This window comes from Labrus mixtus, chromosome 9, assembly GCF_963584025.1.
Source record: "Labrus mixtus chromosome 9, fLabMix1.1, whole genome shotgun sequence".
Classification (NCBI taxonomy): Eukaryota; Metazoa; Chordata; class Actinopteri; order Labriformes; family Labridae; genus Labrus; species Labrus mixtus.
In genome coordinates this window covers 28,388,498-28,413,497 of record NC_083620.1, presented here as the reverse complement: position 1 = coordinate 28,413,497, position 25,000 = coordinate 28,388,498, and the positions used below count along the sequence as shown (strand labels likewise).

At 43.1% G+C, this 25,000-nt stretch overlaps 1 protein-coding gene across 4 annotated transcripts in view; it reads right to left on the bottom strand.

Moving 5' to 3' along the window:
• si:cabz01090165.1 (uncharacterized protein LOC100333421 homolog) overlaps positions 1 to 25,000 on the bottom strand; it is a 311,965-nt gene that overhangs the window by 229,834 nt on the left and 57,131 nt on the right. For all 4 annotated transcript variants that reach the window (XM_061047254.1, XM_061047255.1, XM_061047256.1 and 1 more), the window contains exon 3: positions 7,950 to 7,989. The gene's annotated coding sequence lies outside the window, so the exon portion shown is untranslated. The remainder of the gene's footprint in view (positions 1 to 7,949; positions 7,990 to 25,000) is intronic.

Genomic DNA, 25,000 nt, shown 5'->3' with positions numbered 1-25,000 from the left:
GTGTGAATGTGTGTGTGAATGTGTGTGTGTGTGTGTGTGTGTGTGTGTGTGTGTGAATGTGTGTGTGTGTGTGTGAATGTGTGTGAATGTGTGTGTGAATGTGTGTGTGTGTGTGTGTGTGTGTGTGTGTGTGTGAATGTGTGTGTGAATGCGTGTGTGTGTGTGTGTGTGTGTGAATGCGTGTGTGTGTGTGTGTGTGTGTGTGTGTGTGTGTGTGTGAATGCGTGTGTGTGTGTGTGTGTGTGTGTGTGTGTGTGTGTGTGAATGCGTGTGTGTGTGTGTGTGTGTGTGTGTGTGTGTGTGTGTGTGTGTGTAAACTGACAGCAGTAGGTGGGCACAGAGGGAGAGGGAATGGATAATGGTTCGCTCACTGAAGGTAAAAAGCTCACCTCCTAATAACACAGACTGATGGTTACAATCACTAATAGATTTTGTGATTCTTTTTATGAATTGCTGAAATAACTTTGAAACAGAGTGAACACATTTAATCTAATTACATACAGAGTTCAATTATTGTTTTTGTTTTTTTGCACGGTTCCTCCGAGGCAGAGGAGATGTAACCATTAGAGGACGTGTGTTTTTCACCGCTCTGTACTCTGTGTCCTGTAAACTTGTGCAATTACTAAAAACTCCCACAACACCTCGATGGAAATTAAAACTAGATTAAAATCTGTATTAGAGGCAGAGGGCATCACAAGATGTTAACTTCTGTGGAGAAACTCGTTTTAATCAGGCGACAGTTGTCACTCTTTGACTAAATGTGAAAGCCTTTGCAACAACTAAAAATGTCCTTTCCTGCACAGATGACTGGAGCGTATTATTAGACGCATCGTGTTTAATCACCACAGTGAGGCCGTCCGATAACCTGAGGAGCTGTCAGTGTGGACCTCTGATCATCTCAGTGCGGCCGTTACTTCCTGTCTGATCTAACAGCTGCTGCTCCTCATTGATTTTTACTCTGGCCTCCTCACATCTAAAGTATTTAATCTGCAACACAACATGTGGCTATATGACGCAAAACAACTTACCGTAATGTCTGGAATATAGGTTGCATCGGTTATAAGATGCAGTCTGTTTTGGGGTCTCCCACCCGGGAAAAAAGGGGTTTTAACTGACTTCCTGTGTCCAGTTTCTGTGCAGCTCTGCAGCTGTTTTAGTACCATCTGTTTTCACCAGGTGAGGTTTGCAATCCTGCTAGCTACCTGAACGCTAGTTGAGCTCTCACAGAGTGGACAGAGTTGATTTTATTCTTCTTCTATCATCGTTTACAGTTGGGCAGGTTTATCCATCTGCAGGAGAAGCCGATGGCACGGACAGGTCCAGAAGGGAAAAAAAAGGGGGGATGCATATCGATCATTGCAGGAACATCACCGTTCATCTTCCTGTCAAATGTGTCAGACCCCAGACTACAGTTACTTATGAAGGGGGCGGGACTTAAGCCTTAGAGATAACAAATGACGCTACATCACAGAGTCTGGACAAGTTTCATAAGTCAAGAAAAAAAACTCCTGCACACAAGATTAAATGGAGCAAGACGTCTCTCTCTCGCTCTCCCTCTCTCTCTCTCTCTCTCTCTCTCTCTCTCTCTCTCTCCATCTTTCTCTCGCTCTCTGTCCCTCGCTCTCTTTCTCTCTCTCTATCTTTCTCTCTCCATCTTTCTCTCTCTCTCTCTCTCTCCCTCTCTCTGTCTCTCTCTCTCTCCATCTCTCTCTCTCCCTCTCTCTTGCTTGCTCTCTCTCTCTCCCTCTCTCTGTCTCTCTCTCTCTCCATCTCTCTCTCTCCCTCTCTCTTGCTTGCTCTCTCTCTCTCCCTCTCTCTGTCCCTCTATCTCTCTCTCTCTCTCTCTCCATCTTTCTCTCTCCCTCTCTCTTGCTTGCTCTCTCTCTCTCCCTCTCTCTGTCCCTCTCTCTCTCTCTCCATCTTTCTCTCTCCATCTTTCTCTCTCTCTCTCTTTGTCTCGCTCTCTGTCCCTCTCTCTCTCTCTCTCTCTCTCTCCATCTTTCTCTCTCCCTCTCTCTTGCTTGCTCTCTCTCTCTCCCTCTCTCTGTCCCTCTCTCTCTCTCTCCATCTTTTTCTCTCCATCTTTCTCTCTCTCTCTCTTTGTCTCGCTCTCTGTCCCTCTCTCTCTCTCTCTCTCTCTCTCTCTGTTTACGATACTAATAATCATTAAGTGAACTGAGATTGTTTCGTTTTCAAACACGAGGTATCAAAAAGCATCCAAAATGTCGACGACCTTATCCTCCACAGAAAACCATCATGTAGATAATAGAACAAAGACTTCCCACTAGAACTCCAGTAAGTGACATAAAGTACACTCACTGATCATAACCTAATGCTGTGTGAGCTGTTAGGCTGTGACAGTAATGTCGCGTTGTCAGGAAGATCTGAACGATGCGAGACGTGTAATAAAAAGACTAAATGTAACGTTGCCATCACCTTAATGGATTTAATGAAAAGGCTGAAATCAGCTTTAATTAGTGCATGAGTCATGTCGCTGTACACTCTGTTCATGTTCCTCTTTGAGCACTAATTATTCCTCCTTACTGTTTGTTGTGTCACTGAGCTCGCAACTATCCAAACAGCGCTCATTAGATTTAATTTAAGACAAATAAACGTCTTCAGACGGACACCGAGAGGTTTCATTTTCCACACGGGAAGCAAACGCACCGTTAGAGATCGACACTTCTGGAAAAATAATTACAATTTGATATTCACTGAGAACTACTTTATCATTATTTAAAGACAACTAGCCTCAGGACGTTTGCACATTAGGCACGATTGTTTGAAAAGTAGACTGTGATGATGTTAATGCACAAGAGGGAGCCAACGACAGCGTCATAGTGACAGAGACGGAGGGACAAAGAGGAGAGTAAATGACAGAGACACAACGGGGAATGAGCGAGTGAAACCAGAGGTGTTATGACCGAGCTGTGTACGGACGTGTGTGTGTGTGTGTGTGTGTGTGTGTGTGTGTGTGTGTGTGTGTGTGTGTGTGTGTGTGTGTGTGTGTGTGTGTGTGTGTGTGTCAGTGTGTTGCTAGGTGGGAACTCTCTGCAGGATAATTGATGTCAGAGTCCAGCTGGAGAGCCGTCACTGCCTCAGCTCTGCAGTTTGCCAGACTGTCTCCATGAACTAAGGCGGACTAGAAGACCAATAAAGACCTGCAGACGGAGCGAGGACACAGTCAGCACAGACGTGTCTTTTCACCCGGGGAGTCCACATTGTCAGGGTTCTATTTTAAGCCGACAGAGCTGATAAAAGAGATGCTGCGGTCTGCATGTGTCCTTCTGGATGGTAGAGGAGTAGGAGACAAAAAAGCTGCTGTGTTCAGCAGAGGCTTTACAACGGCAGTTTGTCAGGGGTGGTAGTAAACGAGGATGGAGCAGCTCGTAGCTATAAGGGGAAGCATCACCGACTCTGCAGATTGTGGAACACTTCAGCCTCTTTTATCTAAAAGTTCTGAGTTTCAGGAAGATCATTTAACAAGGATGAATATTAATTAAAACAGCCAGTTATTAATGTCGACCTATTCTGCTGATCCAACTCACATATAATGTAACAATGCTGGATGCTCAGACTAAACAAAGTTTCAGATCATGAGGTAAACTATGTTGTAGTAATCCCAAGATAAGTCTACAGAGGGCGCTAAATGGCCGAAATGTTTTCATGAAAATTTTTAACTTTTTTGAAGCCGAAATTCAAGCCTCTACAACTCTCTTCTCACAGCTCTGGAGAGCAGCCCTCCCCCGGCAGCCCTGCAGCGTTCTGCCCTCACCTGGAAGGCTTCCAGAGAGCACACAGGTAGGCAGGTCTTAAAGAGACAGCAGCTGAAATGAACCGTGCTATCAGGTCAGGCTGTTAGTGTTATGCCTGTACAATTTGTAAAACAGCAAAAATCCAGTTCAGGTTGTCGTTGGTCCAGGGTTTGAGTGGATCTCATATCTCACTGTCTCATGGTTTGGATCTTTAAACAGAAGACTTCAGAAACGCCTCTCTGCCCCTTTAAGATGAGGACACACCATCTGCCAGCAGTGTGTGTGTGTGTGTGTGTGTGAAAAGGGATTGGTTTAGTTTGGACACACTTCAAAAGAACTCACAACAAACTTTAAGGACTTAAAATAAATCCACTGGAAGCGATTGAAGAGGACGGTACTGGGACCGTCTTTACTGGAACCCAATCAAATACGAGAGACGGTTTCAGGTTTGAAGTTTTCTCTTGAGTCTCTTTGAGGGGATAAACAGAGAAACCGGTCCAAAGATGTGATTCACTTTCAGGAGGGAACGGCTCCGGAGGAGATGATCACTTCTTTGCAAAATAAGAGGAACTAACTGTCTGTCTCATGTTTAATTTTGATTTTAAAAATTGTATATATTTGGAACAAGAGGCAGAGAGGAAAAAATAAAACTGCTCTTGTAGAAGAAACACAGATTAATTATTAAAAAGATGCACATCAAGGCTGAAGAGCAGCAGCATGTTGCTCGACCTGAGTGAAGGTTTGACTGCAGATTCAAAGTGTTCAGTCTTTACTGTAACCCTCATGTTTAAAGTTAGTCCACATGTACATGCAAATGATCCACTGAAACAAGCGTTTTTCAATTTTGTAAAAAAAAAACTGTGTTCAGACAACACCGCTTTGATTACCGCTGTGCACACAGGTCCACAAAACAGAGTCAAAACACTGCAGCATACATGCCAGGCCAGAAGTTGGAGCACTACAGGCGCACATATTCTTCCATCTACAGAGCCTCTAGTGGACACTTGACGAACTGCAGGATTTTGCACTTCCACTTCCATTTTGCTTCAGGTTGCTGCTTAGGTTGTTCTGCATGTACAGAGGCTCTCTCTCTCTTTCCCTGGGGTCCCGCTCTATCCACTGTCCTATCTCTCAAATAAAGGCCCAAAAAATATATATCTTTGCTAAATTTCCATGAACATTATCAAAATCAGTTTTTTATTATTTCCAGTTGTGTGACGCCTCATTAGAAATGATCACAAAGCCTTTTAAACCATTTTAAAAGAATGAGGACAGACTTTAATAAATCTGATCTATTTGTTCTGTTTCTATGCCCGTCCTTTGTTTTCTTCACTCTCTGTAAAGGAAACTTCATTGTCATGAATAAACGTCTCCAAAAGCACCAGCAGAGACAAATCTGCTCCTTACATATTGGAGCAATGAAGCATCACATAATCCATCTGTTAATGTCTTAAACTCCCTCCCTCTGGTCCCACTGAGCAACCTCGCAGAGTATTAATTGTTTCTCTTCCTTCCTGCTGCATTTTTAATAAAAAAAACGCTCAAAGACTAAAACTCCGTCTCTGTGTGTTTCTGCCTCTGGTTCGGGGCTTGTGTTCAATTGCTTGTTCTCCAATATTCAGAATATTGATCTTTTTTTTTTGCAATGAAAGTAACTCTGCACAAACACTTAAATGGAGCCAACCTTTATTGAGAAAAACAACATGTAAACAACATGTCAGCTAGTTGACATTAACCAGGAAGTGACTTATTGACCTGCAGACTTTAGCCGGTTTGAGCCTTCAACAGAAGCTGCAGAAACAGAACAGCATGAACACTTTCTCTGGAAGTTTCCCTGTCTTGTATTTCATGCTGATACACACTTTAAAGTCTGTTGTCTTTTATAAACGTGCACAAAATAGAGCTGTGAAAAAGTTGATTGAAACAGCTTCTCCTCTGCCATAAAACATCGCTTTAGACATGTCAAAGTCTTCATCTATATCATATTATTACCTCATTATTTCATGTTTAATGAAGATGGTGGTGATGTAGACGTTAAGTCAAGCTGAGCCTTTGCAATCAGGCTTCAGGTGAGTACGAGTCGTTCTCTGCAAATCAGCAGCAGGTGCAGCGGCTCATTAATAACAATCACATGAATCATCGTCGTAACAGCGGTGCCATATGTACACAGGTGTGTCTAACATGCCTGAGTTACAATGAGGATGAGACTGAATGAGAACAACATCCCGACATGGCGGCGTCATACTGTGTGGACAAGCCGATGGAGGGGGGATAGATGTGAAAATATTCAATCCTGCAGCCCTACAGAACCAGTGGACGCTTTACCTTAGTGTCTATATCTGCATCCAATAGAATCACAGGCCCCACCAACCATCTACAGAACAACATCAGGGTAAATGTTTATCAGGCATTGGCCTGTGGATTATATTCTGAGTATTGATCAGAACCTCATACAAACATACTTAAAAAAAACAACAAACTATCCCTTTAAGACAATGACGAAACCTCTCAGGTTGAAGTGGTATTGAAGTGCCAATCCCCAAAGTAGCACCCAAAGTCCTGCAGCACCCTGCTTTGCCCTCTAAGTGAATCTTCATGGGAACATACAGTAGGAACTCCACATCAAGGAAGGGACTGAGACTAGAAAAGTCGCGTTTCCAACAAGCGGTCCGGTTCAGTTCGGTCAAGTACGGTACACATTTATTGGCATTTCCACTTTTAAAAGTTTGGAATGGTACCCAAAATAACTGATCCGTACCGTCCTACTTTTTTGGTATGCTTCTGTTGGGTGCCAAGCGTACCAATCTGACCCTAAAGGCTGGAGCTAGACACACTGCAGTCCGTTGATTGGTCAAAATAATCTGTACTTCCCAACAGTGTGACAGTGGTCATAAAGGAGGAACATAAAACGCACCATGTTTGAATATCCTGCAGATTTTAAGAGGGTCATTTTAAGTCTGTTTTTGTTTTTTTGCCTCGGAGATGAAGACCTTTCTTGGAGTCAGTGATCTTTGTTTACTGCGTCATGTTCTTCTAATTTGTTGAATTTATTGGCCGTTTGTGCCATGTCACATCACTGTGATGTGTAAGGGTACAGATGGCTGTGGAAACACAAGCAAGATCAGGGTTTACTGTATCCAAACCATACCAAACTGTACTGAACCAAACCTGACCACTTGGTGGAAACGGGGCTTAATGAGGTCATGGGGGAAATGTCGACTACTAGCCTCATTAACTAACATACGTCTCTTTCCAATCAGTGCAGTCTCCCCCTGCTGGACAATAGAAAGAGAGCAGGTTTGAGTCTCTTCTGCATTGCCTTCACTTGTCCACCCTCTAACTTTATCTGATCCGTCATGCTGCATAAATTCAGAGTAATAATTGTCCTGCAACCATAATGTGTGTATGCTCCATAAGTGTTCACTAACTGCTACAATAAACAACATCGCTAATTAAACACTTCATTAACCTCCATCCATCCATCCGTCCGTCAATAGCAGAGGAAGTCCACTCCGCTCTTTTATCTGCGGTCCCACAGCGAACGAGCGTGGATGAACGACCCCAGTTTTACTTAACGGGTGATACAACATGGTGGATCCATTGTGATCAGATAAAGGACGCTCTGTCATTACTGCGGTCCAGATAATGTCCTCTCTGATCTGATAGTGGATGGACGTCCATTATCCAGACAGATATTGGACAGTCAAGCGGTCAGCAGGCCAGTTAAGTGATGGCCTCTTTAGATGATTGGTGGGCAGCTACTGATTGTGTGTGTGTGTGTGTGTGTGTGTGTGTGTGTTTCAGGGTTTTGTTGTGATTACATCTTTCAGGATCCAAATACTGTCTCTTGTAATCCCGTACATCCGCCTCTTCAAGAATAACCATGTTATAAACTCTCGCCCTTCTATGCATTTAATCGTTTATTAATGCTAAAGCTATTACATCTATAATCCCAGTCCATCTGTTCATACAATTTATATACATCCGATGACCCAGACATCCATCCCTCCATCTTCCTTTACACAGACAGAGCTTTGTTTTTTTCTCACAGTTCATATGAAGTTCAGTCTCTGATTCCAAAGCAGTCAGGCACAACGAGCACCGGATTACACAACACATGCCTGTGGTGGTTCATAAATCGCTGATTGAGACACTGCGACCTGCCTGGATTTTTAAATAAAGACAATCACTTACCTTTCTGTCATCTAGTTGCCAGATCAATCCTTCCTGAAACCTGAAAAACAAGAACAAAGCAGAATTAAATTGTGATTTTTTTCTCCTAAAGTTTTTACGTCTAAATTTGTTTTGCAGATCTCGTAATTGTTGACGTCAGAAATAGCAATCAAATCATACAAATACAGGAGGAGCATCTGAAGGAGACTCTGTAATCTCGCCCTTTAACAGAGCGTTTAAAAAAAAAAAAAAAACACAACATAAAAGCAACGAAGGATACAAATAGCCTTCAACTCATCATATAACAAGACGGCACCATGTAAGACCTATATTCCAAACCAAACAGATCAGCACTGTCATTGTTACATGTCTTCATTTTGAAATGTTTTATGGATGATATGCATTGTTTTCTGGGCTCAGGAATCAGATTTATACAAGTGGCAACCTCCGCTGTTGAAAAATTAAGCTGATGCTGAAGTGCAAAACACTGCAGTTCCTCGAGTGTCCACTAGAGGCTGGCTGCAGAAGCACAGGAAGTCACATACACACCCATTCTAAAAAGCCTGTTTTTACAGCAGAGATTAACATGTTTACAGCCTGGTTCAAAAAACCAAATAGGTGTGATTAGCTCATGTCTCGATGGACACACACTGTACGGGGGGTGAATGTTTTGATGACTCATCAGTTTTGATTTGATGAAGGATAAGAGTTATTCACAATAAGGCGTGTAGCTGACCTGATTGACAGGTGGGCGCGGTGTAACGGTTTGTCAGGAGGTTTAAAACCCGCCTCAGCTCCAGCTCTCAGCCTGTCGTTAAGTTGATGTAAAGTTAGGGTGAGTTCAGCGCCCCCTGCAGGAACAGATGGGTGATGTCACTCAGGCTTCATCCACTATTTGTGGTATATCAGCTGTGGACTTTTGTTTTCAGCAAACATAAAACAAGAAATCCGCAGTAGTGGGGGACTATACGTTTAGCCAGAGGCGCTGCTTGAAAACAGGCAAGGCAGGAGATTGCTTGGGGGGCCCCCAGGCCAGTAAGGGGCCCCCCAAGGGCTGACAAACTTTATACCACAGCAGGGGCTCAACATGTGCAAATTTTGCAATGACAGAAAACCTCCCTAAAGAGGCCCCATCTAACAGCACTCCCTGTCCACGCACTGGGAAGCATCGCTTGCATTTACAAACCGAAGTTTGTCGATGGAAGTCAGTGAAGAGGAATGATCTGTGAGGGAGTGAAAACAGAACGATGACTCAGGGTCGGGACCCTGGCAGACGTGATGCTGATCAATGCTTGTAGGAGGGGCCCCCTATGAAGTTTTGCTTAGGACCCCAACAGACTAGAGAATCTCCCCTGAGATTATCAGGGGATCGATCCACATCCAGTCCTTTAGTGAGCTGTTGGGGGCAGCAGGAAAGTGTTTAGAATACAATGTGAAGATTCATCACAGCGAGTTCAACTGTCTCACTGATGTATTCTCAATAACTGTGAAGCTCTTTGGCTTTGAAATGAATCCATTCCAGAGTCACGTTAAACAAATTAGGGTGCAGGTCGTTACTTTATCTTTTTACAAGCGCAGTTAGAAAGAGGAAGTGCACCAGAGGTAAATGACACACGGAGGAAATGATGAGTCAGATTTAATGTGGTGAGAATAAAGTGGAACCCATTGAGTCATCTCGACAGCGATTCTCTTTTCATCTTTGAAGCATTTTGTTGCTAAACTGCATCTCTTTGCAATGAAGAAACAGAGCGACTCGGAAGCCAAATGGATTCGTTTACAAGACGCAGAGGCAGCTGACAAATGGATGTCATCACGGAGGAGGACGAGGACGAGGAGGACCGAATGGAGGCAAAAACCGCAAAATAAATTATCAGGACGGATTTCATTCCATTTACGCATCTCTGTATCTGATTGATGACTTACAAACACCAGGAGAGAGAGAGAGAGGGAGAGAGAGAGAGAGAGAGAGAGAGAGAGAGAAAGAAAGATGGAGTGTGATTCCAGGAGAAAGAGAGAGCCAGGATTGTGGGATGGAGCTGTATTCAAATATGAGCAAATCTTGGATTGATCAATCAGGTTTGAACACTGAGCTCCTCTTTTCTCCTCCCCCTCTCATCTCCTTCTTCTTCCTCTCTCTCTTTCATATTCTTTCCATAACAAATCTCACAAGGCAATGCAGATCTTTGGATGTGTTCGAGTTTTAAAGGCCAGACGATCACTTTGATGTCCAGATAGCATCGCTAACATGTTGAGTAAAAAGACCATATTATATATTTAATCACACTGTGTTTAAAATGTCTTGTAGATACAAAACGTTGCTTCAGCCACAAAAACAGCTGGAATGGCAGCAATTTGGCAAGTAGACCCCCTGAAGGTCTCACATTGTTGTTTTAGGTGACTGACATCGACCTCTTTATTAAGAAGCTTCTTGTCATTTCATTTTTATGTTTTCAAATATCAACGTGCATACTAAAATACAACATTTCAGGACACTGCTGAACTAATTCTTTCATAAAAGTGTCTTGTGAAGTGGGAAAGGGTTTGTGATTTTGATCTAACAAAAGGTGAAAGGGTTATCCAGACCGCTCAGGTCGTCTGGGACAGGTCTGCCCTCTGTCCCCAGAGTCAAAACCAAACACGGAGAAGCAGCGTTCAGTTTCTATGCTCCCTATATCTGGAACAAACTCCCAGAAAACTGCAGGTCTGCTGAAACTCTCAGCTCTTTTAAATCGAGGCTGAAGACACACCTGTTTACAGCTGCCTTTAATTAAACAATTTTAATAAGATTTTATACTTTTACTCTGCACTGTAATTATTATTTGAATTGATTTTTTTAATTATTTTTATTTGAACATATTTTCAGATTTAATAATTTCAGTGATTTTTTTAAATTTTCTATTTTAATGTTTCTTTTCTTTCCTCTGTCATGATGCTTTTGATGTCTTGTGTGAAGCACTTTGAATTGCCTTGTTGTTGAAACGTGCTGAAATAAAAAAACTGCCTTAATTTCATCTGAAGGTAAACAGTGTCCATGCTGTAAGGGTTAGCTGTACTTTCCTTTATTCACTGGAGACACCTCTGAGGTTGTGGAGACTGGATGGACAGCGGCATTAGATGGAGCAAAACCAGGGCAGTGACGGGAACGCAGAATGCACAGACTATGTGGAAATTGCCGGTTATTGTCTGAAACTTAGTGAACATCATAGCTGGTGGTCCACATTACACTCCACAGTGGTCGCGGATGTCCTTTCAGTAGACCTTACTCCATCTGAAGCTTTCACTGACATCATGATATCATCCACTCCTCCTCTTCTGTTTGCTGCTGTGAACGCTCAGGCCTTTTTAAAGAGGACGATGTGAAAACAGGGCGAGAGAGAGAGAGGGCTTCCAAAATATTTAGACACACTTTGATGCTAAGTAAAGGAGGAGTGCTGCAGGGGAGGTGTGCATTCACCGGGAAGGCTAATAGTTTATTATTGTGTGGTTTTTCCTTTTTAAAAGTTGGTATATGGGCTAATGGCATTCAGCGGGGGAAACTTTTTTTATGCTGATGATGTTGTATAGTTTCCTGTATAAGTAAAAGAAGTAAACAAGAAAAGTGCTGATGCATGAATGTATTAGCATTTGGACTATCAGACAAGCTGGACCAGGTCTACACACACACACACACACACACACACGCAGCTGTATTCTGAGCACGTCAGACAAACACACCTTCAAATGTAAACGACTGATCCGGTCGTATTGACGTTTATCTTACATGATACGAGAAACAGCTAAAAGTTTGTAGAACTGCGGTTCATGATTCTTCTGTGGATCGACTTTGTTTGTTTCCCTGTTTTGATTTCGATTTTGTGTTTGATGCATCTTTGAGTGTTACTCACTCTAATGATCTGCCAGAAGAAGAAGAGTGTCCTCGGTGAGAGCCCTCCCTCTCTAAACGAAGGGTAAATAAATCCTTTTAAAGAGCTGCATAATATGACAGAGGGCCACAACTGTGACTCATTGTAATTATCTTCCTTGTCACAGCAGCCGGTCTCACTGCACTGCTGCAGCTCATTAACCCCCCCCACACATCCCCTCCCCACCCACAAAAAAACCTCCTCCACCACACACACACACACACACACACACACACACTGCCCACAACGCCTCGTCCAGCCGATTATCTCTGCTTATGAAACAGATTTCAACTCAAATGAATATTCACAATGCAAAACCTCTACACACACAGCTGTGCAGCCGCAATGTGACAATTCAACTTCATGTTCATGTGTGAGGCAACAACCAATGAAATGTGTGTAAATGTTCACATTTTGTATTTTACTGTGTCTTATGAATGCTGGATCTAAACTGGAACACTGTCACACAGGAACACAAACGTTCAGATCCAGGCAGCCCTGGAGCGGACACTTTGGCTGTTTTCTGGTTAAAAACAGCACACCGACTCTTTAACAAAAGCTGTCCTCCTGTAAACACTGTTTTGTAAAGTTATCAGTCAGAGCCTGTTAGCACCAACAACAGGCTCTTTGACTAGACGTTCTTCGAGGGTATTTTGCTTTCTAGCGTTTCATTGCAGCCAGCTGAAGTCATTTTCCAAAACCGAGGGTATCTCTTTTTTTTCTGTCATTTACACCCCAAAGTATTCAAACATTGAGAGCATGTTTAAAACATGGCAGGATTCGCCTTTAATCAGACCCCAGGAGGTTCAAGTGTGACAGGAAGTCAGGAGGCTCTGCAGCTGCTGCACAGATCCACTCATGACTTCTACACAAACATTGAAAAATACTCTCTCAGTCAAGCTCATTAATGAGCAAAACATGGAGGATGAACGGAAACACAGGAGGCCCCCAAGGTGCCAGTAACTGTAACCATGTATGTATGTAACAGTATGTGTATATTTGAGTGGCTTAGGGTCTGTGTCTCAGTGGTTTGTGCTGTGTATGTAGGAGTGGGAACCTTAGCAGAAGGGATAAACTAATGTTCTGCACATTTGTAATAACTGATGTTTTTATTTATCCATTCTTTGTTTTGTCTCTGCAGCAATTTCCCCGTATCCAAGACACATTTCTCAAATAGAGAAACCTTGACCTTGACCTTGACAATGCTGAGATGTTTTAAGTGTTTTGCGTTGTTACCAGGATTGAGTCCATTCCTAAAAGATCCCTGACTCATACATCTATTCATGACTAATCTCTACAGCCTGATATATAACCTTCAAGATAAAAGAAGATATGCAGGAGAAGAGGAACAGATTAAAGTAAAATTAAAGTAAAATTTACTTTAGGTTTGGATTCTTTGGATCCTTTAAACAAATCCTGCTTTAAAAAATACTAGAAACTCTATCTGATAAGACCCCCCCCCCCCCAGAGGATCATGTGTGTCAGTGGCGGAGCATGTGCTCCACAAAGTTGGTCCTAACTTTTGGACCACTGAGTCTTTGTTAGGGTTACCAAAATGACTCAGTTACAGTAATTATCCTTGGTTTATTTTCAGTCAATCTATCCTAAGTTAGCTTTACAGCTTTGTAAATATCATGAAGATCCTTGAAACTATAAACCTGGATCAGTGGAGTAACACTGAAATGGTTTTAGAGAAAATTAAAGCTGCTCCCTGCACACACAAACACCAGCTCCAATAATTGGATGCAGCCTTGTATTGTTGTTTCTCTGTAATAAAAACAGTAAGGGCAACATGAGCATGAATATTCAGCGCAGTAATGAAGTTCACCCCACTTTGTAAAGAACAGGTGGGAGGGGCCATGTGCAGAGTGTCAGTGACCACATTAACACACAGTTTCTTCACACAGATGGATTATAAAACATGATAATGACGAGCTCTAAAGCTGTCACTAAATAAAGCTTCATCAAAGGTAAAAAGCGGCACCCACATTTATGAGCCGAGGACAAAAGAGTGTGTGTTTCCACTGCTGAGACAAAAGGATGGAGTCAAATATGAAAGTGTCCAGAACATGTCAAAGGATGTTATGTTTTAATCTGTACTCACGGCCTCTGTGTCAGCCGAGTAAAAATAGATGTTTCCTCTTCTTTAAAATTCTCTTTCTTTGTGTGTCCTCTCTCTCCTCCTCCCTCCCCTCTGATCCCCTCCCTCCTCCTCCTCCTCTCTTAATCTAACATGACTGTATGAACTAAAAGCTGAGAGTGCATAATCTTTCACCGCCTCTTATTTCCTCCTGTCTAATCTCTCCTTTTCACCTCACACCTTCCTCTCTTAGCTCCCTAAAAAACCTCTCTTGGCTCGCCGCCCTGACCGCTCTCTAACCCTCCCTCCTCTTTCAGTTGGCAGGTGGATTTAGCCTTGGTGGCTGGACCCAAAAATGGAAACTGCATTCTGAGCATACAGAGACACCGCTTTAGGCTGGCTACACGAGACGATACTCAAATCTTAACCAACTTTTTTTAAAGATCCCATATTATGCCCTTTTTGGGGTTCTTATATTTAATCTATGTTCCTACTTTTGTACGTTCACAATAGCTAAAGTTAGAAAAAAGTGTCTGTTTTCATGTACTGCTCCTCCTTGCTCCCTCTCCGCTCTGAGTCCGTCAGCTGCACTCTGTTGAGCCCCCACTGTTAGACCCCACGTGGGCCAAGTCTGCTCTGATTGGTCTGCCGATCCGCTCTGTCGTTATTGGTCAGTTGCTCAGCACGCTTCTCGGAAATTTCAACATGAGCTGCTGGGCCACAACGAGCCAATGGGCTTAGATCAGTGATCTCACACTGACAATGACGCCGCACTGACACATTTTTATCGAGGGGGGCTAGAACCGAGCGTTACATGCAGCTAATGCTGCAGCTAACAGGAGGACGTAGGAGAAGCTGCGTTTCCGCGGACTTTGAATTTTTGCACATAGATGTGTCTAAACATGCACAGGACACTTTGAAAACACACTAAAGAGCATATAAAACCAGAAAAAGCAGAATATGGGACCTTTAAGTCAGGGACAACAGATGGAAATGAGCTAGCTAGCTAAATTTGGTACAAAGCATCTCTTCTCTTCTGAGAGTAATGTTTTTTTTGTACACTGTCCCTGATTCAAATAAATGATTAAAGTAAAAAAAACTAACTTTGGAGTCGTCAGACATGAGGACGGTTTCAACTGATTTTTTTAACATTTGGACGAGACGATTTGATTTCTGCTGTGATCAAAAGTGACTTCAGAAGAAAGACAAATATGGCGGACGGTGGACGTGGTCATCCGGCTGTGTGGCATGTCTCTCGTGTTACTGCAGTAATTCCACAAGCTGCATCATTTCTGTGTTCTATGTTCCACTTGGCCCGGGGCTCAGCCGTGTTTATGTTCGCTGCCATGAGCTGTAAAAATACACATCTGGTTGATGAAAGCTCACGACTGTTCTGCATCCTCAGACAACATCTCACACAACACACAACATCTCACACAACACTCTCTCTCTCTCTTCTTTTCATCTATATCATTGTCTCTTATCTCCATCTCCTCCCCCTCCTCCGTGTGTCATGTCCTCTCTCCCCCTCTCTCTCTCTGAGTTCACTCCACAGTGCTCCATGATACTCACTCTGCTGACACTCTCTATCAGCCGCCATCTCCACACGAATGCTGCAGCCTGTTAAACTCAAAGGTAAAGTGTGTGTGTGTGTGTGTGTGTGTGTGAGATCGTGAGATGGACTTGAAGTGTGTGTGTCTTTGTTGTTTTTTTTCTCCTCTCTGTGCACTTGCTGTCTCTGTGACTGTGTGCATGTGTGGAGCAGAGTAAGTGGTGCATGCGTGTTTCAATGTCACCCACGCATTCGTATGTGTGTGTGTGTGTGTGTGTGTGTGTGTGTGTGTGTGTGTGTTTGTGTGTCAAATTGATTCTGTGTTGATTTGTGCCATCTCTTCTTCATGAATCATTCAAAGCACTCCAAAATAGGAGAATGTCTCTCTGACCGGCTCCAAAGCCTTCCCTTATAAGTCTAGCACACACATACATACATGCATGCACACACACACACACACACACACACACACACACACACACACACACACACACACACACACACACACACACACACACACACACACACACACACACACACACACACACACACACACACACACACACACACACACACACACACAATGAGACTATCCAACTTGGCATATGCTACTTTGGGAGTGTATACGATTGTATTAGTTGAGTGTCTGTGTGCCCGTATGCATCTGTGTGAAAGTGAGCCTTTCAAGCGTGCATCGTGTGTGTGTCTCATGTGTGTGTGTTTGTGTGTGTGTGTGTGTGTGTGTGTGTGTGTAGCTGATCAGAGAGCAGGCCCTGAGGCTGTGGCCAGATCAGATTGAGTCGGCGGTGCAGAGCAGAAAGCGGGGGAGCAGCGATCAGCGGGAGACGCTCAGTCTTAATCTGATTGCGGCTCCAGACTCAGTTGAACCAGTGAGGAGCAGAGACACACAGATACACACAGATACACACAGATACACACAGATACACACAGATATACACAGAGGCTCAGGCACAGACACACTTAAACCTAAAAAAAGTCTGAATAAAGCTGCTGATTCTTTAAACATGGCATGGGACTGGAAGTATCCCTAATGCTTTGACATCACATTTATCCATCCATTTTCTTCAGCTTTGGTGGCAACAGGCAACAAAGTAAGTCAACCCAGACTACCTCTCTCTTCTCCAGCTCCTCCTGGGGAATCCCAAGGTGTTCCCAGACCAGATGGGATACATAATCCCTCTAGCATGCTCTGGGTCTGCTTCAAGTCCCCTCCCAGTTAGGCATGCTTGGAAAACCTCCAAAGGAAGGCGTCCAAGAGGAATCCTGATCAGATGCCCGAGCCACTTCAGCTGCCTCCTTTAGGGGGGAAGGAGTAACGACTCTACTCCGAGCTCCGCCCCCGTTTATTTCAGAGACTGGACAGTCGATATGATTGGATATTGTCATGATTCAGTCTTTAGTTTGTATTTTGTCTATTTGAAAGTTTAGGTTTCCTTGTGGTTATTGTTTCCCTTGTGTGTTTTTGTCTTAATGTTTTATAGTTCAGTGTTTCCTGTTTTATTTTGTAGTTTCTTAGTTTTCTTGACCCCCATTGTCCCTGGAGGTGGTTAAAACATGTTGCGCACAGCCAGACGCAACATAGTGGCCTTAGAACGGCACAACATCCTAGAAACACATGTAATCTCTCCAACTGTGTTTTTGCTTGAATTTTCACAATAAAGGATAAAATATGCAATTTTTTTTTAAAATTTTTTTTACATGTTTTTGGAAGGAATCTCGCAACCCCCACTTTTGAAACCACTGCCCTACAACGCCACCATTACTGCCAACGCTGCACCTGCCTCAAAACAGGTTGGAATGGCTGTAACATATACTTCATGCAGGGGTAAATGTGTAAAAGTACGTCCCTGAATTTGTATTTCCAATAAATCCAAATCAATAAGATGTTTCCCCCAAACGAAGCAAAGACCTGCAGCTGTTCCTGAAGAGTCCGTCCATGGTAACATTTTCACAGAGGTCACAGAGCGGGTTCTTTAGAGGTCAGTTTGGGGATCCAGCATCCACGCTGAGTCTCTGTAAACACTCTTTACTTTGTCACCAGGAAGGAAAAAAAGCTCATTCATCATCCATCCCTGCACTCTCCATCTTTCCATTAGTTTACTCTACAGTCTGATAAATAGCCTTGGAGATAATTAACACTTCAATACTGCGAAGAGTCGAGGAGCGGTTCATTGGTTAAAAAAAGATGGGGCTGACTCAGGTTTGGATTTCATTAGATAAGAGACATTACACTGATTGGATATACATGGAGGTAAGAACAAAACAAACAGGTTCAGGAGAGGGATGGAGGTTTCTGTGACACACATGATGCAAGGCCTTTGTGTAGAAGCTTTTTAGTCCATGTGGGCTTGAAACTGATCAAAGGTCAGATCAAAAACAATGAATATATTTTCTGTTCTAATGAGACTGGGGGCTCCCAGAGAAATAAACATGTGTACTGCCCACATCGCTATAAATAATGGAGGCCGGACTTCAGGGATTGAAACTGAAATGGCATTTAGAACAACAAGATTTCCCAACAAGCTTATCATCCGTTTCTAAACCAAAGCCATGATTTCTAGGAACAGGCTCTTCGCTGAAAAATAAAATAAAAACATTTCTGTGTAAAATGGTGATGAAATAAGTTCTCTTCAGTAAAGCTCTGCGTAGAATACCTAGAAGACAACAAAACCTATCGGGCTCAGTTTGATCCACAGTCCGGCCCCGGGGCGTCTCCGTCAGCAATTTGTTACAAAACATTTAATCTTTAAATCAAGCCAATAAAACAAAACAGGTCTGACCTTTCCGTTTCCTTTATCCCACAGAAACAAATGTCACCCTTGTTCAGATTAAATAATTAAACACGTCTCAGTATTTACGGCTTTAATAACTGCCGCCGTGTAGCACAGAGGTCAAGCCGCCTTTTCCAGGCACTCAATTCAATCGTAGCGTCGCAGTAAAGTGGATCTTTGAAAACTCCACTCCACTCAACATGGGAGGGATAAGTCAAGGCATGCATGCTCTTTGTTGGATGCAAATTGGAACCAGTGCACAGTGTTGTAAAATCATGATGAACGTATATCGAGACACATTACAAAACCAGTCACGCCCGGTTTGAGACCAAATCCAGGACTCGTTTCTGGCTTTAAGAAGGAACAGAAACCTTTGAAAACTCAATACCCAATAAGATACCGTGGAATCAAATTATGGAACACGCATATTTATTTACTTAATGATTTTTTGTCTTTTTCTAGATACAAATTGAGACTCAGAAATGTGTTGATGTCAGAAAGATTTGTAGTGAATAGTGAATTGTCCTGATTTTGTTATATTGTCTACATACTGTATGTCCTGTTTTGCTCTATTTTTATGTTTTCAATGTTCGTATGTCATTTTCAATCGGGTACATTTTATTTGTGATAGTAAATATTCTTACTTTGTTATTTTTTACTGTATTTTATTTTAACTTTGTTTAATCTCTTCAGGTGAGGTTTTGAGATAAGCCCTCATGGGTTTCTACCTCACCTGCACATGTGTTTTATTTTTTATTTGTTTTATTATTCTGTTTGACTCTTCTTTCAAACAATGTGCAAATAAACTAAACTTAACTAAAACATTTGTTCGAGGAAGAATGAAAGAAAGAATTCTGTTAATGAGATGCCCGCCTGAATTTGTTGCATATCAGCAATCGTTCAAAACAAAAGACAAAATAAAAGGTACTGTACAGCAGGGCTTTCTGCACCCTTTTTCAAACTGAGGCACAGGGGCAGCAGTGGATCCCCAGCTCCTGCAGCAACATGTCCGATGTGTCTTCGGGCAAGACACTTAACCCCAAGTTGCTCCCACTGCTTTGTGATCGACGTATGAATGTGTATGCATGGGATTAGTAAATTCTGATGGTCTCTTTACACAGCAGCCTCTACCATCAGTGTGTGAATGAGCTTTCTTTTGTGTAGATATCTTCAGCGAGGTGATCTACTACCACCCGACGTCCCTGACGCCCAGCCTCCACCATCTGACTGTGTCGTCCCCTCAACCACCGCTGTCCTCATTCACTCACGGCCTGCTCCGACCTCCATCTCAGCGTACATATTATCCAATATGCTCTTTTGTAAAGTGTCTTGAGATAACACTTGTTATGAATTGCCGCTATACAAAAAATTATTGGTTGACTGATTGATACCATGTCATTTTTTTAGATGTGTGTCGATGCTCACATAAAGTAAAGCAGAGCTCTGAGTCAAGTTCCTGGACTGAAATGAGACTGGTTAAAAACAGGTCTCCTTTGTGGCGCTGCTACCTCATGATAGACACATGGAGGTATAGCATTTAGAATCCACTTTCTCATACACATATCATCACTTCTGACCCCAAAAAATCAAAAATTCAAGGCTTCAAAATGGCACTTTTAACTATAATGCCATTCATCATTCTTATACATTGCTGAGAAACTGCTCCTTCTGATGGTCATTACTGTTAAAAGCTGCACATTCTGTCATACCTTTTGGGCTGGTAAACCTGTTTTTGTTTAAATGTTTAGATGTGCAACATTCGATGACACTAACTCACATACAGTAAGAAAGGAGAGGCAGTCAGGATTCACCAATCCAAAGATCAACAACGACATGTTTGTCCACTTCTCTAAGAGAAACAATGTGCTTTGACTAAAGGAATACAACAACTGTCAACACTTATCAATCACACGTGTGTAAGATTGTAAATAAAAGATTGGATCAGCCAGCAAAGGCAAGCAGTGTTGTGTTGCCCCTAAGATTAAACTGTTTTAGTTATATCTTAATTACCTGTCGGAAGAAATTTGGATAACTAAGAGAGTTTGGTAGCAGGAAGTGTTTTTCCCGCTGAGGCCGTAAATGAACCGTTTCTGTGCAACAGTTACAGAATGACCACAATAACATGCTTAACACTGAATATCCATGAGGCAACATACACAAAAACAGACTAATTATCTTTTTTTTTTCTTTTATGTCTTTGTATAGCCAGGAGACTCTCAGAGGTTATTACACAAAGTCCTGGTTGGTTTCAAATCCTGTCAGAGGTCACGGGGTCATGGCATGAATACAGCGACGGTGCGGGCGAGGAGGGAGTGTGAGCGTCCACAGGGAGTGAAATGAAGAATAGCTTAATTTTACCAGGAGAGGAGAAATGACAGCTGAGGTTGGAAAGGGGGGGGGGGGGGATTCAAAAGGAGAAAAGCAGGAAGTTTGTCTTGCTAACTAATGGTGTGTGTCACATTTTGATTTGAAACATGTTACCAAAACAGGGCCACACTAGTGAAAGCCTCGGGGAGGCGGCGGGGACATTAAGATTGCTTTGCTGCCCATATTTTAGAGCGATATGCCATATGGTGGGCTGTTTCTCCTCCTCCATTAGACCCTGATGAATACTGCGATCGCTTAAATGCATCCGTTATGCAATATTTCCCGTTTATTCAATTTAAAAAACGCTGCCTTTTTATTCATCATCAACTTTAATTTCCATTTTTTTTATTCTTTGCAGCAAACACGAGTGCACAGCTTATACGTTCCCCCCCAGCAGCCGTTCAGCTCAGTGATTGAGTTGCTCTGCGGTGAAGGATTAAACCATGACACAGCACTCCTGTTCAGCTTCAGCTCCTGACTCAGGTGCACCAGTGTCCTAATCTACCTGTGAAAAGATCAAAGCAAACATCAGCGCTCACTGGTGTTGACCTGCTCAGCACGCACACAACACAGCTACAGCCCAGTGTTCTCTTCAGAGCGTACAAGGCCAGGAGCGAGGGGGAGAGAGAGAGAGAGAGAGGGGGAGCGAGGGGGCGAGAGAGAGAGAGAGGGGGAGCGAGGGGGCGAGAGAGAGAGAGAGGGAGTGCTGGCACACAAAAGCTAATTCAAGGTGAAGTTTTAAAAGGAGACCAGTGTAGGTGACCCCCCCGCCCCCCGTGTCCCCTTCTTACTGAGCATGGTGAACTAGAACAAAGAACAACAGCATCACCTGCTCTGGAGGAAAACTTCAGGCTGTAGTGAAGCTTTTTTTATTCCTGAGGGGAGAACAAAGGGGTATCGAACCGTGTTGCACCGCACAGCAACATATTCTACTTTTCAGTTCCAACGTGTCCTCATGCTCTGGACTGTACATCTTTACTGCCATTTCCCAACAGGATCCATGTGCGCCGAGTTCCGTCCGAGCGCCCGGACTACAGAGCTAATCACAACCCTCTCTAGACATTGAACGCGCCATGGTCCACCTCCTGCACGTGCCAGAAGCGCCACTCCACTGTGGCCACGCATGAGGCTAAACAGAGCGGATCAACCTAGACAGGAAGTCGGACAAGACTCCGCTCAATTTCAGAATAAAACACAATGTACAGTGTTCTCTAAGAAAATGAGACATGACCCTAGTCCATCATTTTAGGTCCCATCCATCACCATGACTACCACCCAACGTCCGATTTATCTCCTACTTGTGGTAAATCGACATGAGCTTGCATCAGGGTCTTGCCCAAGGACACATCGGACATGTGGCTGCAGGAGCTGGGGATCAAACCCCCGACCTTCCAGTTGAGAGACGACCGACTCGACCCACTGAGTCACAGCCGCCCCTAGATGCTTGGTCCAAAATGTCTCAACATGTGGTGTACTGAATACAAATTACAGAACATTCATTTTCAAATATATATATATATACGGAGAGAGATGAAAGCAGTCAGAATAAATCACGGTTTGAAAAATTCAACCTCCAGTTGTCCAGCACACCAGCAGAGAGCAAACACAAACAGCAGCTGCACTTTTATTTATTCATCAAATCAATTCCAAACAACTCAAACCTGGAGTATCACCTGCCTGAGCACCGTGTGTTGGTCGTTTGTTTTTTACTCTGCAAACTCTACATACAGAAGCCCTGATCCGGTCTCCAGGACCCACATGGAGGCTGACCGAGGACTTTTCATTCTGTTGGGTTTTCTCTCATCATGCTACATGGAGCTCTAAGTCGACTGACAAATACAGCGGGAGGTTTTTTACTCTCACAGTGACTCACAGCGGTCAACTCTCCATTTCTCCACTCCACACCCACACAGAAACAACACTCAATCAGCCGTCACCCACTGAATGACAGTGTTTATGTTATTCACCTAATATGCATGATCGTCTCCCCCTACTCAGATTGAAACTTTGTTGTGTTAGTTCTCATTTAAAGGTGAGATATTATGAAAAATCCACTTTTTGAACATATATGTGGGTAACCTGAGAGTCTACTGACCCACAAAATGTGAAATAAACCATCCAGTCCTTTGTTTGTGGTCTGCATAAGTCTTACAACACAGAGAAAAATGCTCTGTTTCAAATGTGCTCTCCTTGTGATGTCACAGTGGGATTCTGGTAAAAAAAAAAAATCCCCTCCCCTCCCCTGATATCTCCGTCCATGGACTCCACCCCCAGACTAGAACTAAACTTTATTGCAGGTCCGCCATTTTTATTCTCGCTACAGAGGAGTGATGTCTACGGGGGGGCTCGTTGCATTTAAAGAGACACACACACCAAAACGGAGCGTTCTGAGAGAGCTGGTTTATACAGGGTCACAAACCTCCTCTGGTGCTTGATTCATGTTATATTTTGACCAAAGCACAACACAGATGTTTCATTTAGACCACAGGGGGACTGTTTGAAAAGGTAGAGAAGGGGGAGAATATGTCCTCTTTAAGTACACATGTGTAACTTTAAAGAGAGACAAGAGGGGTGCAGTGCCCACAGCGTCATCACACCACTGTCAGTGCAGTAAAGATTATTTTAAAAATAGACCAGGATTAGGTTGATGTAAACACTTAAAAAATGAAATTTCTCTGATTTGGACTTGTTGGACATCTCTAACTCTCAGCAGTTATGTAGATGTGAAATGTGTTGTCATGGTTACAGAGACACACTGGAGGTAAATTAGTCAGAGCTGAACGTCTTCATTTTATGATGTGTTTTTTGTGTAACAACTCCCTGAGCCCAGTCGTTCCACTGGAGCTGACAGATGAACACTGGAGGTGAAGCGTGCAGCTTTTTGGTGGGAATACAAATTGGAGCGTTTATTCACTTATTAAAAAGGTACTTTAAAAAGGGCGGGTGTATGCAGGCTGTGGGGAGAGTGTGTTGTTGTGGGGCTTCCAGCCTGACAACAGAGCATGATTAAAGCCGCCTCGGGCTCAGTGTGACGGCGAGTTCATTCTATTTGTGTCCCGAGTCAGATACGTAGAAGTAATCCAGGCCTGCAGGCATCTCTACAGGAGCAGCGCCTCAACCCCGCTAAATCCTTCTGCTCATTGGAGGACTGCAGCCGCGCTTACAAAAACACATCCACCACGGCCCTCCTCCACTTCCTCCCATCCACCCTCACCTGGATCAGAGCCGGCAGCTGCTCTCAAATCACAATCAGGACTACAATTCCTTCCCTAAACACATTCAGATGATCTTTTCTCACCCTCCCACCTTTGAGTGGAAAGTCAGGAGCAGGATCAACTGAAGAGCAACAAAACCCAAAACCTGGAAAAATATGGTGTCTTCTTTGATAAAAATTATCTAAGTGATCGGCTTACCAAACACCGCTGCTTGTATTTAGGCAAATCATGATTTTATTGAGATTAATCAACAATCACTCAATGCCTCTTAATGACCTGCTCGTCCAACCAATCATCATCTACATCAGTGAACGACAGAGCGAGGCATTTTAATATTGCAGACACTGAGACCTTTTAATATTTGATATGATAAAGGGCATAAAGAAGACACTGAATGTTTCAGCTTCCTGATGATGTAAAGAGTGAAGGAAAAAAAGCTGCCATCTCGCTGAAAATACCGATATGATGCTATTACATATTAGGTTATGTTCTGTTTAAACTGTGTGCAGGACGTTGCCACAATCTGGAACAAGCGATCACGTTTTGCATAATCCTGTTTGAATTTATCTAAAAACTAAAATAACAAGAGGATATCTTACAACAGTTAAATACTCTCCTGATTGAACAGCTTAAGCCTGGAGCATACGGCAAAGGTTTGTGTAGCGTCATAAATATGCAGACGTGCACTTCATTAAAAATGTAACCAGGCATTGAAACAACCGTGACCCCGAGACAATCCCCACACTCTGATCAATTATGTTTCTTTACATAACCTTTAGTTTAGGATGTACAGAGTGTAGTACTATGTGTACCATGAAATCTCTAAATACCAATCCAAGCCCTTCTCCATCATATCACTGCAGATTCCTCTGATCAGTCTATGATAAGAATAAAGAAGAAGAGCAGTTCTTTCAAAGCGTATGATTTGAGATGGAGTCAGAAAAACAAATCCACAGAGGACATTTTGACCAGAGAAAACAAAAAGTGCTCAGCAGTGTTCAGCTGGCAGCGCGTGTGAAATTAGCCTCCCTGCTTCTATGATAACAAAGCTTTTTATCATGGTGGAGACAAAGCCGGTCACAGTTTGACAACATTACATTCATCCACAGAGCGCTGACAGGATTAACATATCCACTGCTCGTCCCTGACTCCTACGTCGAGGCA